The sequence below is a fragment of the Acomys russatus genome, chromosome 28, assembly GCF_903995435.1.
Source record: "Acomys russatus chromosome 28, mAcoRus1.1, whole genome shotgun sequence".
In the NCBI taxonomy this organism is placed as follows: domain Eukaryota; kingdom Metazoa; phylum Chordata; class Mammalia; order Rodentia; family Muridae; genus Acomys; species Acomys russatus.
Window position 1 is genome coordinate 15,442,253 of NC_067164.1, and position 6,853 is coordinate 15,449,105.

The 6,853-nt window shown below is 46.8% G+C and overlaps 1 pseudogene; it reads left to right on the forward strand.

Annotated features, from left to right (window-relative positions):
- The first annotated feature begins 3,228 nt into the window (after positions 1–3,228).
- LOC127210506 (mediator of RNA polymerase II transcription subunit 22-like) lies at positions 3,229–6,100 on the forward strand (annotated as a pseudogene).
- The last annotated feature ends 753 nt before the right edge of the window (positions 6,101–6,853 follow it).

Below are 6,853 nucleotides of genomic sequence, written 5' to 3' on the forward strand. Positions count from 1 at the left end.
AAGGAGACACACTTAGTTCGGATGCAACTTGATGTGGGATGGTACAGGGGTTGGGGGAGGGCTTCCTTTTTCTGATGAGAAGGGGAAGGGGGGAAAGGAGAAGAGGATGGGAGGGCAGGGCCAGGTGAAGAGGAGGGAGGGGGGTTCTATAGAGATGTTAAATGAATGAATGAATAAATAAAGAAATACAATTTTTTAAAAAGAAAGAAAAAGAATTTGTTCTAAAAAGATTGTCTCATTTCAGTGTTTTTTTTTGGGGGGGGTGGAGAGAATATTGCAGTGCCAAAAACTAAAAAATTACAGACAACTTTAACACATACTAAAGATACCTTTAAACCACTAACCACTAAACCACTCTCAACAAGACAATTCAAACTCATGTTCTGCTGCAGTTACCTGGGTATCCCCTGACAAGACAGCAATGCCCATGCGTTGGTAAAGGGCTCAGGTGTAAGCCACTCTGGATGGTTTTAGGGAACAGCATCTACTTTATTGCACACGAGCAACCACCTACACAGAGGAAGCCTACCGACTGTGTTTGGTTAGCACATCACCTCAGTGTGGAGAGTGGCGCTTGTACCTCCAGGGTCCGCTAAGCAGAAGAAGGACATTAAAGAAGTGGGGAGTGCAGACTCTCTTCAGGCCAGCTACCAGCTATTCATGTTACTTCAGAATTTCAGTCTTCTGACTTCTGGGGCATGGTGTGCTGTGCCTCTTATTTAGAAGGGCGATGTGCCGCAGGATTTTCTCCTACAGTGCTCAGCTGCTGTATCCACTACCAAGACCTGATCTCACAGTGATCTTACTAACCGTGGTCGTAGATTTTCATGGTATGTAACCAATGGCAAGCAATAAATTGAATCACTCTCCAAACAGAAAATACAGCTAAGTATCTGCTGTAACAAAATTACCACATGGCTATGGTTAAAAAAAAAAAAAAAAAAAAAAAAAAAAAAAAAAAAAAAAAAAAAAAAAAAAAAAAGCATGCAGTAATCTCTTCACTTTAGTCCCTAGCCAATCTGGAGAATTTTACTTTTTAAAGGAATTACATGGGGAAAAAAATGGCCCAACTCTTGTCTGAATGGCTGGGGAAACCATACTGAAATCATTTCAGTCAACAGCAGTTTCTGGCCTAGTTTTATTTGGCAGGAGAAGTCTATCAGTTCATAATCTTAAACTCCATAAAGTAGTTACCAAAGCCTTGAGTTTTTCAAAGTTGAAATTCTTAGGCCCTGTTGCTTTATATCGGACTCTTTTTCTTCTGTCTCTGAACTCAATGAACTACTGTCAACACCTCACCTCGGCCAGTGTATTTCACAGATGCTTCTCTTTAGGTTGTAAGAGATGGGAACTTACCTAAAACTTATTTTCAACTTTATGTGTATGGATGATTTGCTTCATGTATGTTACTACACCGTGTGAACGGAGTGCCCATGGAGGCCAGAAGAGAGGGCTAGATCCACTGAAGTTGTGTGGGAACCAGGCCCAACTGGGCTGCCTGCCTGTCTTGCTGTTTCCTGTCCTGTTTCTAGCAGCTTCCCTGTCTGTGTTTATGTTGGTTAGCTAGTCATGTTTACTGCTCTGAGAACACACCCCTCCCCTCCTCGAGACTTTCCCTCCTGTGTGCAATCACCTCTTGAGGGATTTCACCTGTGAGTGGCATGCCTGTTTTGCTGCCTATAAAAAGGTTTTTTGGACGCTGAAAAAAACCTGCTGCTGCTGTCTTAGCACAAAGTACCTGCTGTTTTATTGTGTGTGTGTGTGTGTGTGTGTGTGTGTGTTAAATCCACAGTCCCTCACCCTTGACTTGGTACTGCAGTGGCGCGGGCGCCACAAAGTTGGAGTTTCAGTAGATTGTTAGCAGCCACATGGGTGTTAGGGATCAAGTATGTGTTCTCTCAACCTCTGAGCCATGTCTCCAGCTCTTTTAAAAAAGATTTATTTTTTTATTATGTATACAGTGAGCATCAGATGACATTATAGATGGTTGTGAGCCATCATGTGGTTGCTGGGAATCGAACTCAGGACCTCTGGAAGAGCAGTCAGTGCTCTCAACCTCTGAGCCATCTCTCCAGGCCCGTCTCTAGCTTTTTACATGAAAGAAATTACTAACTCATAGAGCCTAAGTAGTTTCTATTATGTAACAGAAATATGGCTCTACCCAAGTCTTCAAAGGCTGGACTCTGCCCTCTTTGATCTCTTGACTCTGGTTTCCCCTAGGTTGGCTGAATCCCCAGATACAATCTCTTGTAAAATCTAAGATGCATATCTTAAACACTTGGAAAAAAAACTTAGTATGTTCTTCAAATAAATTTTGGGGTTTTTTTGTTTTGTTTTGTTTTGTTTTGTTGCTTTAATACTATTAGTTCTATGAGAGTTTTGTATGTATTTGTTTGTTTTTACCCTCCCTCCCTCAGATCTTCCCAAATCCACTCCCCTTGTTACCATCCAACTTTGTGTCACTTTTATTTGAGCTCTTCAAGGACAATTTGAGATAGCCAAATATTCTCAGTGTGTGACCTACCTCTGGAATATGGTCAACTTACCAGGGGATACATACTTAGAGAAAAAATTGTCCTTTCCCCTTCCAGCAGCTAACAATTATTGCCTATGGCTCCATAGCTTGGATGAGATTGTATGATCAAATCTCATCTTCACACTGGGACTTGGTCTGCCTTGAGTTTGTTCAGGTCTGGTGCATGCTGTTGAAAGTTGATGTGAGTTCATATGTGCAACTGCCCTGCTGTGTCCAGAAAATAATGCTTCCTTGGAGTTCATCTACCACATCTGGCTCTTAGACTCTTTCTGGTCCCTCTTCCACAATGATGTCTGAGCCCTGGGAGAGAGTAATATAGTTATATATATAAATATATAAAATGTGTGTGTATGTGTGTGTACATACATACATACATACATACACACACATATATACATGTTCCCTTTGTGGCTAAGCTTTCTTTGGGTCCTTATTTTTTGCACCTTGGCCATTTGTTGTGTGTATGTTAATTACCATCTACTGCAAATAGAAGCTTCTCAGGTAAGGGTTGAAAAAAGCAGTGATTTGTGGGCCGGGCGTGGTGGTGCACGCCACTTGGGAGGCAGAGGCAGGCAGATCACTGTGAGTTCGAGGCCAGCCTGGTCTACAAAGCCAGTCTAGGACAGCCAAGGCTACACAGAAAAACCCTGTCTCGAAAAACGAAACCAAACCAACCAAACAAACAAGAGAATATGTCATTTGGTTCATTGAGGCCAGCCAGAGCAGAGGCAGGCCTGCCATGGCCCAGCAGAGAGCTCTGTCTGCCCCAGAGCAAGGAGACACTACTGCAGTCTTATAACAAGCAGCTCAAAGGCATCAAGTCCATCATGGACAACACTGAGATCATCGAGATTGCCAAGTCCCTAGCACTGAACAAACCAGGTGTTTGTACAGCCCTTTAATGCCAGGACTTAGGAAGTGGAGAGTGAGGATGAGACACAGGTGTCGTGAGTTACTCAGGGTGAGCAGGACAATTAGGAGATGCACGTTCGAGCTGCGAACATCTTGGGAGCTGGTGACTCACTGATGAGGCTGGTATCTGATCTCGAGCAGTTTCTGATCCGCAATGACTTCCCATCTATGAACAAAGCCATCAACCAGACCAGCGTAACCAGCAGCTCTGCTCCCTGCAGGAGGAGAGTGATCGGAAGCGCATCACCCTGCCGGAAGAGGTCTCCTTTGACCTGTATGAGCTGGAGGAAACGTATGAGCTGTACTCGTCCAGGTACAAACAGGATTAGGGTGGTACTTGCTGCCTGCCCAGACCAGCCAGGGTCTGCAAGGGCCTTGTGTTTTTCCAAGTCCTCCTTAGCAGCAGAGCCCTTGACTAGAGCATTTGATGGATAGCCAGTCACAGCCTGCTACCAACCGAGGTGCTGGCGGGGGGCCGGGGGGGGGGGGGTGGCGCGGGGGGGGGGGGGCGAGGGGAAGGCGGGGAGTGCAGGCCTTCCCCTAAATGAAAACGGATGAAAACACAGGACTCTGTGTCTGCCCCTGACGCTGGAAAAGGGCATCCCCCTGCAGGCGAGGAAGCCCTCCTGGGCAGCCCATTCTCTGCCTTACTGCTTTAATTCTCAATCTGTCTAGACATTTCAGCCAAGGCTGGATTAGCCCCCTGTGGCCTTCCAGGTCTATAACTATGTCCACTCTGTGGGACACCACAGCCCACTGCTTGCTGAGAGATTCAGTTCCGTGTGGATGCCAAGTCCCACAGTGTAGAGGTGGGGACCCTGGGATGGCGCTCAAGCAGAGTGGCTTTGAATGCCAGGCCTGGGATACTTAGATATCCTGTTTTCTGGTCAGCTTAGCCTTATTCATGGAGCTGGAGCCTACTGGGTCAGACCTACACTAACCCCAGAGGATAGCAGCGGGTAGGATCTGTCTCCTAGCCCTCGACGGGGCCCCTTACAATCTTGACACCTGAGACTTTCCTATCAAGAGAGGCCTTGAGAAATTAAGAGTCCGATGTGAAATATGTGGGAAACTGAGGCTGGAGAACGGAGGCCTTTGCTCCCACCCTCTTAGCTTGAAGTGAAGTTTCCTTCCAGAGCAAACCTGTTTTCCCCTGGCGGTAGAGTTGCTGATAATGCACAGAACCTGCAGCAGGAGTCGCAGCTGTCCAGAGCTGCTGTGGGATGTGGTCTGGGGCTTCCTTTTCCCGTCTTAAACTCAGTGTCACTGCCCAGCTGGAGCAGTTCTAAAGTTGCCCAGAGAGTTCTGGGGCTCTCCTGGGTCCCAGTAGTCATCAGCGTAGCATACAAATGGGAGCGTCTTCTGTACCCTAACAAGGCAGAAACTTACACCCACCCAGGGTGATTCCCTTCGTGTCTTCCTGTTGCTACCCTTTAAACAGCTACTGCTTCAAGGGTAGATCCACTTGAGTGGATCGGTCTTGAAACTACGACTTGGCCTTGCACAGGGGTTAGGGAGGAGGGAATGAAATTGCTAAGACAGGAACCAAGAGTGCCAGGTTTCCAAAGCCTCAGTCCCTCTGTGTCACATGTATGAATTTCTGGGACAACCTGTGTCCCTTTTAGATAGTCACCTCTCCTATAGTCCTCATGGTAAAGCAGCTGCCCCTCTGCCTATGAGTTACCTTACATGGTCTCACCTTACCCTATCAGCCCACTAGCTGCCCCTCTGCCCTGCTGCCCCACTGCATGGCTCTTCCTGCCTGTTTACTCACTGCTTGCTTCTCCTGGCTTTGCCTTCCCTCCACTTGGGGATGCTACTCTTTTTGTCTTGGGTAGTTCTGAGAGGGACTGCTGGAGACAGGCATGAGAAGGCCAGGGCCTTTTGCATATGAGACAGCTGTGGAAACAGATTGTGCTTCCAGGGAACCACTGCCATGTGTGCTGAGGTATAATCCTTGCCTCTTCCGACCTCTGGTCTTCCCCATGTAACAGCAAAATGAAGTGCATGAAGCTTGGGGCTTGAAACTATAGGGCTGTAACAGTGGTGTATAGAGAAATGTCCAGGCATCTGTTCCTGTTATCCAGTTAGGCCAAGACGCTGGTAGGGACAGACAAAGGTCTCTGCCACCAGGAGCTCTCTGTAAAGTCTTAACCACTACTCTGTTGGTAAGGGTTGGGTGGTCAGGAGGAGACCCATGGGGACAAGGAGAGTCTCATGTTCCAGGAAGGACATGTGGCCCAGAGGGAGAGCTTCTCTAAGTCACATGGCCTGTTGATGCCATCTTTCTTTGAATGCAGGGGTGGCAAGAACTGCTTAGAAGAGAGGCCAGCACAGAGGAGAGGAAGGGGAGGCAGTCAGGTGATGATAATTTTTAAACTCTGCATCTGTCTTGCTTTCCCCTCCCTGGCTTTCCTCTGCCTGCTCCTGTCACTCCTGGGGGGGGGGGGCGGGGGTCCTTGTGGTGGCAAAGCTCAAGTCTCTGCGAAGCTAATGACTTGCCTCTGTGAAGCTTACTGGAGGCTGGGCCTCGACACAGATTCCACTGACAGCCTCTCAGTGGCGTCCCCGGAGATTGGTACTGGTCCCTTGTAGTCTGCAGCCTCTGCCCACTACCATGGTGGTGGCCCTGGCCCCACAGAACACACCTGAGCCTCTTGGGTACCTTCTCAGGGCAGCCCTGTCTAGGACCCTCATGTATGAGAAAGGATGCCCACCAAGCCTAGCTTTTTGTAGTCTCAGCTCCCACTTGCGGACTTTGGAATCAGGAGCCACTGCAGCCTTAGGAACCTGGCTGGACCCTATATCCCTTCAAATAGTTTTGATAGGAATCTGAAAATTGGCTTTCATTGTGCTGGACCAGGCACATATACATCTTATGATAAATTATCTTCTCTAAGGAGTTATATATTGACAAACCAGCCCATAGCTTCATCCTTAAATCTTTTATATTCCCTTCCATGAATTGTACAACCTTAAAATGGAAGCACCTAAACAAACATCAGATTTGTGATCTTACTTGTAGGGAACTAGATGTTACTGTTCACGCTGAGCAGGGGCAAATGAGTGATGACTTACTTTGACACATAGCTTTTTCAGTGTGTAACATAAGTCCCTCCTTAGAATAATAATGATTTGTGGAGGGAAGTGAAGCTGGTAAGCAGCAGCCTACCATATAAAACAGCATTGTTTGCTTGCATGCAGGCACTTACCCACAACACATGCAGTATTTTATCTTCCAGATCCTGAAACAAGTACAATAACCTCACAGGTGATATAGTTCCCAATGGAAATGTGGCATTTGCCTGATTTCACATTTCCAACAGAAATGGTGGTTCTCATTCCTCTTGTGCAGTGGATAATTGTCTATTTTGATTTTGATATTTTCTAATTTGGAAAAAGAGA